The sequence below is a fragment of the Gossypium hirsutum genome, chromosome D11, assembly GCF_007990345.1.
Source record: "Gossypium hirsutum isolate 1008001.06 chromosome D11, Gossypium_hirsutum_v2.1, whole genome shotgun sequence".
Taxonomy (NCBI): Eukaryota; Viridiplantae; Streptophyta; class Magnoliopsida; order Malvales; family Malvaceae; genus Gossypium; species Gossypium hirsutum.
Window position 1 is genome coordinate 33,264,353 of NC_053447.1, and position 15,365 is coordinate 33,279,717.

The following is a 15,365-nucleotide window of genomic DNA, read 5'->3' on the forward strand; positions in this document are numbered from 1 at the left end:
TTGAGCATATGATATATCGTTGTAAAGGTCTCATGGAGTAGAATATGAAACCATAAAATTATGATTCAACTCTCCACCTTTACCTATTGAGAATATGCCTCAAAATTCCCATAAAACAAAAATCTTCAAACAATCCCTCACATGAATGAAAATTGATGGTTTTATTGAAAAACATTGACTCGATGTGGTGATAGAATCTACGATTGACAGTTGCATAGGATAGGTAGGTATCCACCTTTGAACCTTCCCTTGCGAAAGTATATTTACTTTACTAGCTGACCAGTAGACGTGATGTCCTTGAACTGTTTTGCCTTTTGTGTAAACAATGATATACCTCACCTAAGTACCTCAATGGCAAGGTTTTAGTTCTCATGGTTATGTTCATATAGTCGTGAACATTTCCTGGTTCTACAAGAGTTTGAGAGAACTATGCCCCAATAGTCTCCTTGAAGCGGCTTCACTTCAATCTCACATAGGTGACTTATGTTGTTCGGCTCACCGAAACACACAATGGTCATTAAAAGCATTGCTTAACCTATCCCATTTTTAGTCACTATTTACAGCATATGAACAGACTTGGGATAAGTACCCCCACAGTGACCTCACAAGGTCTATGCAATTAGGTTGTCCATTTGAACCTAGATCTTGGGATCTCCAATCAACTAGGTAGGGTTTTCCTTCACATAGTGTCTTTTATTTTCATGGGCTTTAGTCCCATTCCTTTTGATGTTTTATCAACCTGACCTTGATTCAAGCCTTTAGTTAGTGGATCCACAATGTTATCTTTTGATTATACAAAATCAATAGAGATAACTCTGTTTGAGATCAGTTGTCTAACGGTATTGTGTCGACGACGCACACGTCTTGACTTACCATTATATATTATATTATGTGCTCTACCAATTGTTGCTTGCTTATCATAATATATGCATATTGTGGGCACAGGTTTTGGCCAGTCAAGAATATCTTCCAAGAAATTTTAAGTCATCCTACCTCTTCTTCAGATTTGTCTAGAGCTACAAACTCAGATTCAACTATGGATCTGGTTATAATTGTTTGTCAAGAGGATTTCCATGACACAACTCCTCCTTCCCATGTGCCTTTGGTATCTTGAATATTAGATATCCAACTGACATCGGAGAAACCTTCTAAAACAACAGGATCTCTAGAATAATGTAATCCATAATCCCAAATATAGCTGAGATATCTTACTATCCTCACAATTGCTTTCTAGTGGTTTTCCCTTGGATTGCTTTTAAATCTGCTCAAACTACTCATAGTGAAAGCAATATCTGGTCTAGCGAAGCTCATAAGGTACATTAGACTCCCTAGTATATTCCACTTGGTTAATGCTTTCACCTCTATTTTTAGACGAATCTTGGCTCGTATCAATTAGAGTTTTGGCTATACTGGGATCATCCTTACTAAATTTCTCAAGAATCTTGTCCACATAGTGTAATTGAGTCAATGAGACCTTTAAATGACCTTTTAATTTAGATACCTAAAATTACATCAACTAGTCCTATTTCTTTCATGTCAAATCTTGAATTTAACATGCCTTTGGTACATTTTACCATTTCATTGTTACTTCCAACAATGAGTCTGTCATCAACATATAAGCATAAGATTATATATCCAACATCGGTAGTTTTGACATACACACATTTGTCACACTCGTTAATCTTGAAGCCATTTGTCATCATGACATTATCAAACTTTTCATGTCACTGTCTAGGTTATTGTTTAAGTCCATATAAGGACTTCACCAATTTATAGACTTTTCTTTCTTGTCCTAGAACTACAGAACCCTCAAGTTGTACCATGTAGATTTCTTCATCAAGATCTCCATTTAAGAAAGCTGTTTTAACATCCATTTGATGTACTTCTAGATTCTGCAAAGCGACAATTGCAAGTATCATCCTTATGGAAGTTATTCTAGATATTGGAGAAAAAATATCAAAGTAGTCAATGCCTTCATTTTGTCTATAACCTTTTATCACCAATCTAGCCTTGTACTTATCAATTGTTTCATCTGCCTTCATTTTTCGTTTGAAAATCCATTTAGAATTTAGTGGTTTAATTTTTGGAGGAAGATCCACAAATTCCCATGTATGATTTTGTATGATGGAATCAATTTCACTTTTAATAACATCTTTCCATGATGTACTTTCAGATGATCGTATAGCATTATTATACGTTTGAGGTTTGGCCTCTAGCATAAAGGTTAGAAAATTCAATCCAAAATATTATTCTACCCTTGCTTGTTTACTCCTCCTTAGCTCAATCTCAATTTTAGCTTCGTCAGGACTATTTTCATCTATAGTCTTTAAAGTTCGTTTTGTTGAACTTGAGTCAACTTTTCTAGCTTTGCAAGGGAAGATATTTTTAAAGAATGAAACATTATTTAATTCCAATATGATATCCTTGTGTATATTAGGATTTTTTGATTTATACACAAGAAACCTATATGCATTGCTATGATTTGCATAGCCAATAAAAATACAATCCACAATTTTAGGACTTATTTTCATTTTCTTTGGTAACAGAGCCATTACCTTTGCAAGACACCCCCATACTTTCAAGTGGTTGTAGGAAGGTTTTCTACCTTTCCATAACTCATAAGGTGTCTTGTCCCTTTTCTTACAAGGAACCTTATTTAAAAGGTAATTAGTTGATAAAATAGCTTCCCCCACATGTTTTGTGATAACCCAGAGCTTCCTAGTAATGCGTTCATCATTTCCTTTGGAGTCTAATTCTTGCATTCGGCTACTCCATTTGATTGAGGAGATTATGGTGGTGTCACTTCATGAATAATACCATATTGTGCACAATATTCACTGAATGGTTCAACATATTCACCACCATGATCACTTCTCACCATCTTAATCTTTTTATTAAGTTGGTTTTCAACTTCCTGTTTATAGAGAATAAATTTCTCTATAGTTTCATCTTTGCTCTTAAACAAATACACGTAGCAATATTTTGTGCTATCATCAATGAAGGTAATAAAATATTTATTTCCTCCTCTTGTTTGAACATGTCCAAGCCTACTATGCCATAAATCAAATGACTCAAGCATATAAACAGAGGAAAAAGTGACATTTTTATTCATTGTCTTTGCTTTTACAGAGATTGCATTAAGTTTCCACATGTTTTTTAATACATATCCCCATCCCACATACATTCCCCCTTTAGACAAAACTAGCTTTTGGGATTCAAACACCATCTTAAAGCCATGTACACTAATGAGTGTCTCAGAAACAAGGTTCTTGTGTATGTTAGGCACATACAACACATTTTGAAGCTTGAGTTCTTTGCTAGAAGTCATCTTCAAAACCACAGTACCCTTCCCCTTGATATTGGAAGTTACAACATTGCCCATATAAAGTTTCTCCCCATTTTCACAAGGTTCCAACTTAGAAAAAGAGTCTTTGTCACAGCAGATATAACGTGTGGCACCTGTATCAAGCCACCATTCTCTTGGATTTGAATCAACCATGTTGACTTCAGAAATCACAGCACATAAGTCCATATCTTCCACAATATTAATGGGAGATTTCATTTTCTGTCAAGAAACAGAATCAGAATTAGAAAATTATCAACTTTTGTTAGACATTAGGAATCTAATAAAACTCGAAACAAAAGTTTATGCGGTTTAATAAAAAAATACAATAAAATAATGCACCAGGTAAGTAACCCTAAAAGAGAGGTGGTGCACTTGGCACGCTTAAATACCAAGTCTTTCAAAGAACCAATTCTAGACATGCATTCTCATATTGTCTTTTCAATTTCACCATTGATAAATTTTTTTTAATTCGCAATTTAAAGCCACAATTAGGCCAAAAGGAATAGAAAATTTCTCTTCGATTTTGTTAAATGATAGAATTAAAGTTCTAAAATAAAATCAAAATTGATTTTGTTAAACGACAGGATTAAATCCCGAAACAAAATTAAGTAATTAAATCACAATAAATTCTGTTACACGGAGAGAATAAATCCCGAAACATAATTTTTTGATTAAGTTATCGTTTGGAAACAAATTAATATTGACTAAAAACCTCGTTAAATGGTAGGAATAAATCCTGAAACAGATTTTATTCAATTTAATTTCTCGTTTTGGAAATAAAATAAAAAGGGAATAAAATTCGTTGAACAACGGGAATAAACCCGAAACAGATTTTATTCTAATTTAAAAACTTATTTTTGGAAATAAAAATCAAAATCGAAATAAAATCTATTGAACAGTGGGAATAAACCCGAAACAAATTTTATTCACCCTTTTTTTCCCGACTTGGTGTTTCGTCCGTCTCGGATTAAAGAATAACAAAAAAATAACACAGATCTGTCTTAAGATTGTTAGAAAAAACACAGTAGCGAACAAAAACAATTAATTAAAAATAAACACATATAAAATAAATTATGAAAAGAATTATTTATAATTAATTTATCAAATATGAAAATCAAATAAAACAATTGAAATAAAGGAGAATTGAGATTTTACAAAACAGTAAGGCCTGTGAAACACAGTTTCCTTAAGACAGATTTGGCTGCTCCTACGGTACTTGGAGTAACATTGGTCGAAAGTCTCTCAGGATACAACAATAGCAGTGATCGAAGTAGTAGCACCTTTACCACGATCAATCAAACGAACAATGCCTCTTTGAATCACCGGAATATTTAGAAAACACGAAAGATGGAAAAAGGAGATTTTTGAGAACAACATAATTTTGGCAAGAGAAATTCTTAGAGATTATAAGAGTGTGTAGCAAAAAACCCTTTAGAATCATGGCCTTTTATAGGCATGGAGAGTGATGTAATTATGGAAAAATATCCCCAAAATCTGCTGAGGAAAATAAATTTGTGTTGGGCTATAAAAATATCCGTAGGCCCATTTTGGGCTTGACCGATCTAAACATTTCGCATTGCGCACATCATGTAGGTGTGCAACCTCATTGGGTTTGGACCTGCACCCCCTCCTCACACAAGGTAGGGTTACAAGCTTAATCATTCAATTATTTTTTAACGGAGTTCATATTATAAACACATCCCACACTTGGTATTTAACCAATGAGGGATCTAAGCCTTTTATTTTTCCTCAACAATATTTCTAAGTAGCTTACTTTGAACATCAATTTATCATTCATCACTCAACCATTTTGAGCATATGATATACTGTTGTAAAGGTTTCATGGAGTAGAATATGAAACCAAAAAATTATGATTCAACTCTCCACCTTTACCTATTGAGAATATGCCTCAAAGTTCTTATAAAATGTAATTTTTCCAACAAAGCGTTCACACGGTTTGATATTAGATAATAATCTGGTATATTAAGGAACCTATATATGTACTTAATTGATATTTAAAATATAAAATTAAATAAATGAAACATATCAAATAATAATCATTTATATTTTCGTAGCATAAATTATTCCAACTATTTTATATGTATATTCAAAGTGATTTAGAATTTAACATTGTTTAAAATAACATGAAAGTAAGGGTAAAATTATAAAATGAAACTTTCATGATTCAAACTTTACATTTATTAACTAATCTAATTATATTTAATATTTAATTTTAAATAACATACCAAATTTACATCTAATTTTGACTCAAAACTCTAAAAAGTCTTAAACAATCAAATTACTCGGTAAACATACCCAATTAAATTCTCAAATATTAAAAATGAATATGTTTAATGAAAAACCTCATAAGATTGAGCCTCGAGGAATCCAAAAATTATTCAAAATTGAATAGTATTTGGATCCACCACCCAATAGTTTGAACATACGATATATTTAATAAATACAATAAATAATGTAACACACTCTTATTAATATTTAAAAACTTTGACTTAATTAATTACAAAATTAACTTAATTAACCATTCCATATTTATAGTTTACATTATGGTTTGATAAATTAATCTATAGGTTTGCTTTTTTTTTAAAAATTTTTTAGGGGTATATAATAAAACTTGAAGGAAATAAAAATGACAGGATCAACATTTTTGTTAGACTCCTTTTTATGCAATTGACAGGAAAATAAGAGTGTTGGGTAGCAAGATTCTTTGCTTTCCCCTACTTTTCAACTTAGCCTAGCATTCGTAAAATAGAAAAGAAAGCCGAAAAGAAGAAAAGCTAGTCTACAGTAAAAAGCCCCCGTGAACTGTATTTTCCATGTTTGGCCCCTTTTATTTGTTTTCCTTTTTCCCTTTCTTTGTTTTACATCCCTCTCTTAGGTTTTTCATTTTTATATCCATCTCTTAGATTCTATCGACAGATTTAAGTAGTCATCCTTGGTTTTTCATTTTTTTATTGTAATTCTATATATTATTTATTAAATTGTGTGCCACCAAAAGTTATTTCTTAGAATATTATTTTAACATACAATGGTACCGAGTTCAAGATGTCAAATAATCATATAAGTATGTGTCATACATGTTACGAGAGAAATACTCCAAAGCATAATCAATAGTATCCTGAAACCTTTGATACGTCGATTTTAGGTTCAATAGTTTGACCCGTAACTTTTTTTTGGTTGGCTGAACCAACCTATTAAATATAGTGGAAGTCAACAATCATGGGACTCAACTTCTTCCCTATAAATACCCCATTCGTTTCTCTTTTCTTTCCCTCCAAAATCCTATTAAACTCTCTAAAAAACTTGTTATTTTTTACTTATTTTTGTGAAGAAATGATGAAATCAAGGTTTCAGGAAGAGCACATTGTCAACTACTCTGTTTGTATGGTGAAATTTTCAACTCAATTTTATAATTTTATAATTTTGCAAAAATATTTTTAAGATTTTTCAAATTTTAATTTATTTATTTTTGTGATTTTTTAAAAGTGGGATGATTGAATTGTTCGTGTCAAAAACAATTTAAATTTCTTGAAGTCCGATGGGCATATAGTGGAAGACTTTAAGAATGATGGTTTACATATGGCATCTACAATGACAAAGTATTTCACTTGCATTCCCGAGTTGTTTGTTGCATTGTCAAAAAGATAAAGGCCGAAAACACTTACATTCCATTTTCTCTATGTGGGGAAACGACTATTAAGCTCGAATATGTCACTTAAATAATTGGCCTTCCAAACGATGGGCACGCAATAATCAAACCCAGTAACATTGACGTGGAGTATGAGTGCCATGGATTGTTGGGAGTCATCTTATTTTAGGAGAAACTAAAAATGGATTAGACGGGTGTCGCATGAAGTGAATATGGTTGTAGAGGCTGATCATATCAGTCCCTCTACCGCATGCAACTATGGAGGAGATGTATTGATACACCAAAGTTTGGAAGCATAGGATGGTGGGAAAAGTATTATTGCCAAGCAAATTCGACAACAAGGTTCATTGCATGTATCTTCCTATATTAGAGAAATTTAAGGTGAGGGTAGATTTAGCTAGGTGTTGCAATTCTAATGTATCTGTATAAGACACTTTGGCAACTTGTGTGAGCTGAACAACGAAATCAACGGTTGTGGCTTGCTATTACAATAGGGGCATGGATAGTGCCCATCCATTCCAGATCATGGGAGTTCCCTCTTATTAAAAGGTAAAGTATCATATTGCATATTAATCTTGAGCAAGTTTAGCAAACTATTTGGTCAATTGTGGAAATGGAAAGTGTGAAGTCAAGATATGTGTATGTGATTAGGTATATGCTTTGGTAATTAGACCATAAATTAGAAGGAGGGTGTTTTTCATTCATACAACCTTAATTAACATAATTAGCAATTTGTAATTGCCTAATTTGGTCATCTAACAACTCTTCTGTAAATGATAGTGTTCTGGACTTAATTAAGGAGGCTTCTTTTAATTTTTGAATTTTCTTATTCTTAAAATTAGGGGTTTACATTGAGATTTTTTTATTCAACAATCTTCAATTTCAATTCAATTTTATTTTCAGTTTCTTCTTGCAATTCTACTTATTTACTTCATTTTTGCTTCAATCGAATCGTAACCAACATCGGTTCAAAGGGTTTCACGGAGCGATATTCAAACCTTTAGTTTCGGATCTAGATCTCTTTTCTACCGTCTCTTATTTTTACATTTATTATGAATACTAAAAATTCGATTAGGGAATATTGCATCTAGAATGGCCATGTACTATAATCCTAGGAAGATTGACAAGTGGAAGTAGAAGTGATTTGCTAAGGGTTTAGGGTTTACTCCAAATTAGCTGGCATAAGTTGAGCAAAATGAAACCCTAGGGTTGACAATCCTAGGAAGTAACTAAGGTAGATGAGGCCGAAAGGATAGTCTACTGAGCACCACTTGATCCATCCCGATTTAAGCTATCAGGTCAAAAGATAAGTAGATTAAATCGTCTTGGAAAATCATGTTTGAAAAACGCAGTGGAAAATAAATTTAGGGAAAAATCATAGTTTTAAATTTTTTTCTAAAGCAAGAACTTGGTTGTGATATCTGAAGTAATAAAAACTTAATCAAAATAAAAAACAAATATTACTAGTAGGGTAATTTCGTAATTTCTCTAAACTTTTGGGTCAATTTATAAATAAGAAAAATATCTCTAAAAATTTTCTGAAATAATTTCTTTAGAGAATTTTCTCTCTATAACTTTTTCTTGAATTAAAGTGTGTAAATAATGACTCGAGGCTCTTTTTATATAAGGAGAGTTTAGAGAGTTCAACTATGATTAAACTTAATCACTTTAATATTAAATTAATAGAATATTAATCTACAAGATAAACGTTAAATTAAATTTAATATTAAATTAATTAAAATAATATTATTTTTAGAATAGTTAATCTGAAATTAAAATCTCTGGTAAAGTTCCAATAGGAACATAATTCTTCCACTGCTCAACCACCTAAGACCCATTGTCGCTAACCATTTTCTGGCCAATGGAATGCTGTCGTCATAGGTGCCGGCACCCCAAGCTAGTTTGGTTTGGGTCAATGAAGGCCTAACCGATCTGGTCCATCAATCCGGTTTCACATACTAGGCTCGGTTTGACCAGTTTTTGGGTCTTGGTCTCAATTTTGGTCTCTTGGGCTCAATTTACGATCTCAGGTTCAACTTTCAAGTTCAATTACCCATTGGGCCAATTATCTAACTTGAAAATTAATTTCCAAAAGTATCATATTAATTTTAATTAATTTGATTAATTTAATTTTACTTGATCAAAGTTAAATTTTCAAGAAAATTCTTTAATCAAATTCTCTAGTTGAACAATTTTTATGACTGCCCAATTTAATTCCACATCGAATAAATTGACTCAATTAAATTATTTTCAAAGTCGTAGAATTTACTTCTAATTCAAATGTAGTCCGATCGAGCTTTTGTTGAGCTAGCGAAGGGACCAATCAAACATATACAATTAGGCTCTAGTAATTGCAATTATGTCGAGAAGCATCGTTCCGATAATTCACAATCACTTAATCATGGAGTCAGACCATAAGAAGTACCATGATTGAAAACTCCTTGTTGTATACTCTTTATGAAAGCAATTCATCCAATTTCTTTGTCTAATGACATCGTCATGTATGTGTTACCCTCATATGACATCCTTGATTCCTTTGAGTTAAATTCGTTCACTCAATACAATCCTATTTTATCTCATTGTCACTTTTCTGTCTTCTTAATGATTAATATGATCACTGTTAAAATTACAAATTACAGTGATAAATTGCTCATTCGAGAATAAGCAACTCGTGGCCACGTTCTAATTTATGAATCCACATAATGTCAATGAGAGGATATCGTTAACTCTTTAATTTAGCTATGAATTCCACTATTACTAATAAAGCATACCGTTTACAAGTCATGTACCTAACATACTGGCTATCGACTCGATCATCTTTAAAGCATAAGCCTCCATTTATATCAAAGCACATGAGTTACATACGCATGACCGATGACTAACTCTGGATTTAGGTAAACCACACCATGAATGTCACAAGTGAATTAATTCAAAAACAGGTTCAGAATTAATTCATCTTCGGTCCAGTCCAATGTATCATTCTGTCAATGAATACATCTCTATCTCTACTCGTGGAGTCAACTACTCGATAGCTAAGACTAATAATCTCCTCAATTGGAATTATAGACGACATAATAATCCTTCTCAGTATTTGAATCAAATGCTCATTTTGATTCTTTTACGAGATTACGAACTCTTTTAGATTATCTCCTAAAGTAAGTTGTCTTTCTTACAATGTAAACATTCTTACAATTCCACTTATCATCAGTTTGAACTTAGACAATCAATGAGCTTATATTTGCTTGTTACAATTTCGTTATGCATGTAAAATATGAGAGACAGAAATACAAAAGACATAACAGTGAAATGTGAAATTTATTTATTCATTGTTCAAATGCATAGAAAACAGTTACATGTTACTCCAATATGAGCACATTTCCCAACAAATCAATCACTTAATTTTTTTTATAAGATGAAAGTATTAACTAGGTTAATTGTTAGCTAATTTGTTGAAACCTGAATTTGAACTTAATCATGAACACGGATGTAAGTTAAATTTTTTTATATCATTTGTTTATTATTTGCTTTTCGTAATATAATTAGTATGTTATTACTATTTAGATTTATTCATGTGATAATTTGCAATTTAGTTTAGACAAACCTCCATTGGGTACTATCCTCGGAATACTTCCCTATGTTCCATTGTAACACTTTTATATTACAATTTGACATGTATATTTGTAGATAATGCACTACAAATCTTATATTTAATTGCATATTTACAAGCCTTGATGCACGCACGTTGGGGCATGGTCAAGTTGGCGTCGTTGTCGGGGATGTTTTGACGATTATATTGTTAATTTTTGCATGCTAGTACGCTAAGTAAGAAAGTTGAAAATTAGAAATACAATTTTTATTTTTATTTTACAATTTATTCTTACTAATTTATTTTATTTCTTTTTTCCTAATTTATTGTATGACTCGAAGCAGGGGTGACCTGATTGAATTAGACTCTGAACTGGAAAGAACCTTAAGGCGAGCTAGGAGGCAGTTGTTGCAAGATAACCCACTAGACATAGATCCTTCACGATAAAATCCCTTGTTCAAGGATCCATCAAAACATAATCCACCACTAGCAGTACCTATAGAGCAAATACCACCACTGCCGTAGATAGCAAAACCGATGGCAGAACATAATTGCACTTTGTAAGACTAGATGCTACCTACTCTAGATGTTGTGCGAGGCAACATTAACAAACCAGCTATAAATTCTAATAACTTCGAGATCAAGCCGACTATAATCCAGATGATATAGAGTAATCTGTAGTTTTGTTGCACCATGACTGAGGACCCGAATAAACATCCAAAATGTTTCCTTTAACTCTACAACACTTTTAAATTTAATGGGGTCACTAATGATGCTATCCGTCTTCGGTTGTTCCCTTTTTCCTTATGTGATAATGCGTTTAATTGGTTAGAATGACAGGCTATAGGTTTAATCATGATATAGGAGGAGCTAATGGGAAAATTCTTAACCAAATATTTCCTGAAAAGTAAAACAGTCTATCTGAGGCACGATATTGCAAACTTTCGACAGATTGAGGGTGAAAATTTGTATGAGGCATTGGAACGATTTAAGCTGTTGTTATGAAAGTGTCCACACCATGGCATGCAAGAGTTGTTACAAATGAAAATATTTTATAATGGTTTGGATGGAAAACTAAGGTCTGAGCTATATAGAGCATCAGGAGGGATCTTCATGAAAGAAACTTACGAGGGAGCTTATTAGCTGATTAAAGACATGGCTATGAACTTGTATATATAGTTGGTCAAAATATTTACATACAACCCGAGACCACCAATGGTGAAAGTTTTCCAAGAAGAAGACAAATATCAATAGATTCTTGAGAAGCTGAGCCATTTGGAGATGAATGCCACCCGACCATCTATGAATAGATCATCTCGTATTAGTGGGTACTACCCTGAGAGCCAACCCAAGGAGGTTAATTATCTGGGAAATAGGGGCGAGAATCCCTATACCAGCACTTATAATTTGAGTTGGAAAGCTCATCCTAATCCCAAGTGGAGAGGTAACCAATGAGGCGAAGATTTCACGCAAAATTTACAGAACCCTCATTAGCAACCTTCGCATATGCGGAAATATCAAGAGTCTGAGAAGACCCTATGAGTATGGACCATACCTCACATGGCCAAAGAATGGATAAAATAAAAGGAGATATGCAACCAATGAATACCAAACTACAATAGGTACAAATTGAGTGCACTCAAAGAAACACACAATTGGTTAACATCCGAACCTAACTTAACTAGATGATACACATGATGCAAAGTCAAGTTGGCACAGGAAACCTGACTAACACCGAGAATAAATCTCAAAGAGATGGGAATGAGCACTTGAAAGTTATTACACTTTGTTCGGGCACAGTCTTGGAAAACCCAAATGTCCCAGATTTGAAGGAGTTAAATGAAGATCTTGTGGATGACTCCCTAAATGATGATGATCCACAGAACGTCGAATAGGTAGCTGAGTCAAAAACAAAATCAACCACTGACCCAACTATAAAAAGTGTACCATTTTTGTCAAGGTTCGAGGACAAGTGAAAAAGGGACGAAGCTAAATTTGTAAGTTTTCTCAATGTGTTTAAGTCCATAAACGTAAATCTACCCCTACTAGAACTTATAGAAAAACTTCCAAAATATGCCAAGTTTTTAAATGAGATTATGTCTAGGCATAGGAAACTTAGAAAAAGGCAAATAAATAAATGTTAATGCCTCATGCAGTGCTATTATTACTAAAACGATACCCCTAAGTTAAAAGATCTGGGTAGCTTTACAATTTTGATAGAGATAGGGGATATGAGATTTAGTAAGGCCCTATGCGATTTAGGGGCCAGTATAAATTTAATGTCCCTATCTATTTACAGAAAACTTGGATTAAGGGAACTAAAGAGCCCTTCGATAACAATACAATTAGTTGATAGATCTTTGGTACACCCTAAAAGTGTATTAGAAGATGTATTAGTCAAAGTTAGGCAATTCTTAATTCTTGCAGTTTTTGTTATCCTTGATTTTGAAGATGATCATGAGATACTCATCCTATTTGGAAGACCATTTTTGGCCACGTCCAAATCCACCATCGACATAGAGAAAAATAGTTTGATTATGAAAATTGATGGGGAAGTGAAAGTGTTCAAATGCGATAATCTCTCCAAAGATGAGAAACCAATAGGGCACTTAGTGGAGAATTGTAATGCACTATCATATCATACCACTAACGACCTTGATCAAATGTACGCTTGTTATCTCTTATATGTATAAAAGCAAATATATTCAAGAGAGAGGGACAAGTGGAAGGATCCAAAATGGAAGGGAGAATATTGGATGGATCAGAATGATTGAACTCGAAGCACGAAGTCAATGGGGAAACTTAATGGGCTGTCGGATGAATTCAGCAACAACACTTAACACTTTAATCATTGCACTTCATTACTTGTTGTATAATATATATTTTAATTTTGAGTACTTTTGAACTTAAATTTAATTTTCATGTAGGATAAAGACACAGTAATGTAGTAAGTAATGTATGCTGAGTAGTTAGGTTTATTTAATCGATATAGGTAGGTGAAAAATGAAAATATGATTGTCTGAGACCCCCAAAACTTAAACTGTTACAAAATAAAGTTGGTGTCGCGACATTGGCCAGCAATGTCACCACACCATATTTTGAACTAAATTTATGAATTTTTAGGGGAACTGTTGTGACATCAAACCCCAAAGTCGTGACGCTGAACTTCTAGTTAAAATTGGGAAATTTCAGGGGGAATGTTGTGACCTCAAACCCCGATGTCGCGACACTGGTATTTGAAGTGGAATGTTGTGACATTGATATTGGTTGTCATGACATTGAGTCGGGTTCTGATTAAAATACCCGACCCAATGCGAAAATACTTAAAACCCAACAGTTTTGAAACCTAAAATCTGAGTATAAAAGCTACTTAACCTCACTTAAGCCCTAAATCATCTTATTAGCCACTTAAACTCTCCAAAACTCTCTCAAAAACCCTTCCCCTTACCGTTTTTCCTTTACAAGGACGCTACAAAATTTTTGTTTTCGTCTTTTGTTTTGCAGGTTAACAATGTGTTCCACTCCACAACAACAGTCTTCGGCAATCACAAGGGTATCAAAAAATGAGGTTAAGGATTCCAAACCCGTTCTCATTAGTACATTTTTGGTTGTTTTTAGATTTTAGTTTGAGTCGTTTGGTTGCAAATTTGGTTTTATCTAGTTATTTAAAATAGTTGAATATGACACCTCAAAAGTCTAGAAAAACCAAAAACACGTAGCAAGCAACGAGTTTTGACTCTGAACGTTTTGAACACTAAGACATTGAAAAATATTTTTTGGAAATTCAAAGGAAAACATTTATACAGGAAAGGGGTTTCAATCCATCATTGACTTTGTGCAATGAGATTTGGGAGCTAGCTCATTATCATGGGTGGGTTGATTTTTTGTTAACCCCAAAAGAACTAATTGTCCTCCTGACAGTCCAAGAATTGTATACTTCATTGAAATATTAGGAAAATATCAAAATATGGGGTGACATCCATTCACATGTAGATGTTAGGGGTAAGCAAATCCTTGTTACTCCAAAGGAAATCTATAAATATTACAATGCTCCATATTATATGGATGATTTTATTGAAAGTATTGATATGAATTTTTAAAAAAAAGATATGAACAATGTAATGAATTACCTAATGGAAGGGAAGGGCGAGTGGAGGCATTAGCCCCATACTAATAACCTACGCTCATTTAACCAAGTGATTATATTCCCAATTGCGAAAATGTGGATACAATTTTTATGTACTTAGATTTCTTATGCTATGAATGTATCTAACGTTAATTCCTTTTGAGTTGTTTTGCTTTATGTTGTTTTGAAGAGGAAACAAGTGTGCACAGGGATGTGGATTTACCAGTCCATGGTGAAATGCATTAGCGGCTCGAGGGCCAAGATATTCTTCTTGCAACTCGTGATGAATCGATGCAAGAAGGCAAACATTCCAATGATTTCCACTAAGTAATTCTTAAAGTTGACCAAGAGTTTCATTAGAGACTCAATCTTTGCACAGTATCGGGAGCTTCAAATGAGGTAAATTTTGGATCGAAACTAGAGAAAGAAACAAAAAATAGACGTGTAACCATCCATAAAAAGAAAAAGCAAAATAAAAATCCAAGGAAGCTAATGGCAATGCGAGATGTCTGATTTAGAATGAATGATAAGGTGGATGCATAAGGTGTAGCCACTTTACGAGGATTGTGGAATGAGACATGGAATGCAAATGCCACAGTTCCCATGATGCAAATATGAACCCATGTAGTTCCAAGTGCAA

At 33.2% G+C, this 15,365-nt stretch overlaps 1 non-coding gene across 1 annotated transcript; it reads right to left on the bottom strand.

Annotated features, from left to right (window-relative positions):
• Positions 1 to 11,517: 11,517 nt before the first annotated feature.
• Positions 11,518 to 11,624, bottom strand: LOC121223953 (small nucleolar RNA R71). Its single transcript, XR_005921419.1, has one exon. It is a non-coding gene; the product is annotated as a small nucleolar RNA R71 (small nucleolar RNA).
• Between the last annotated feature and the right edge of the window lie 3,741 nt (positions 11,625 to 15,365).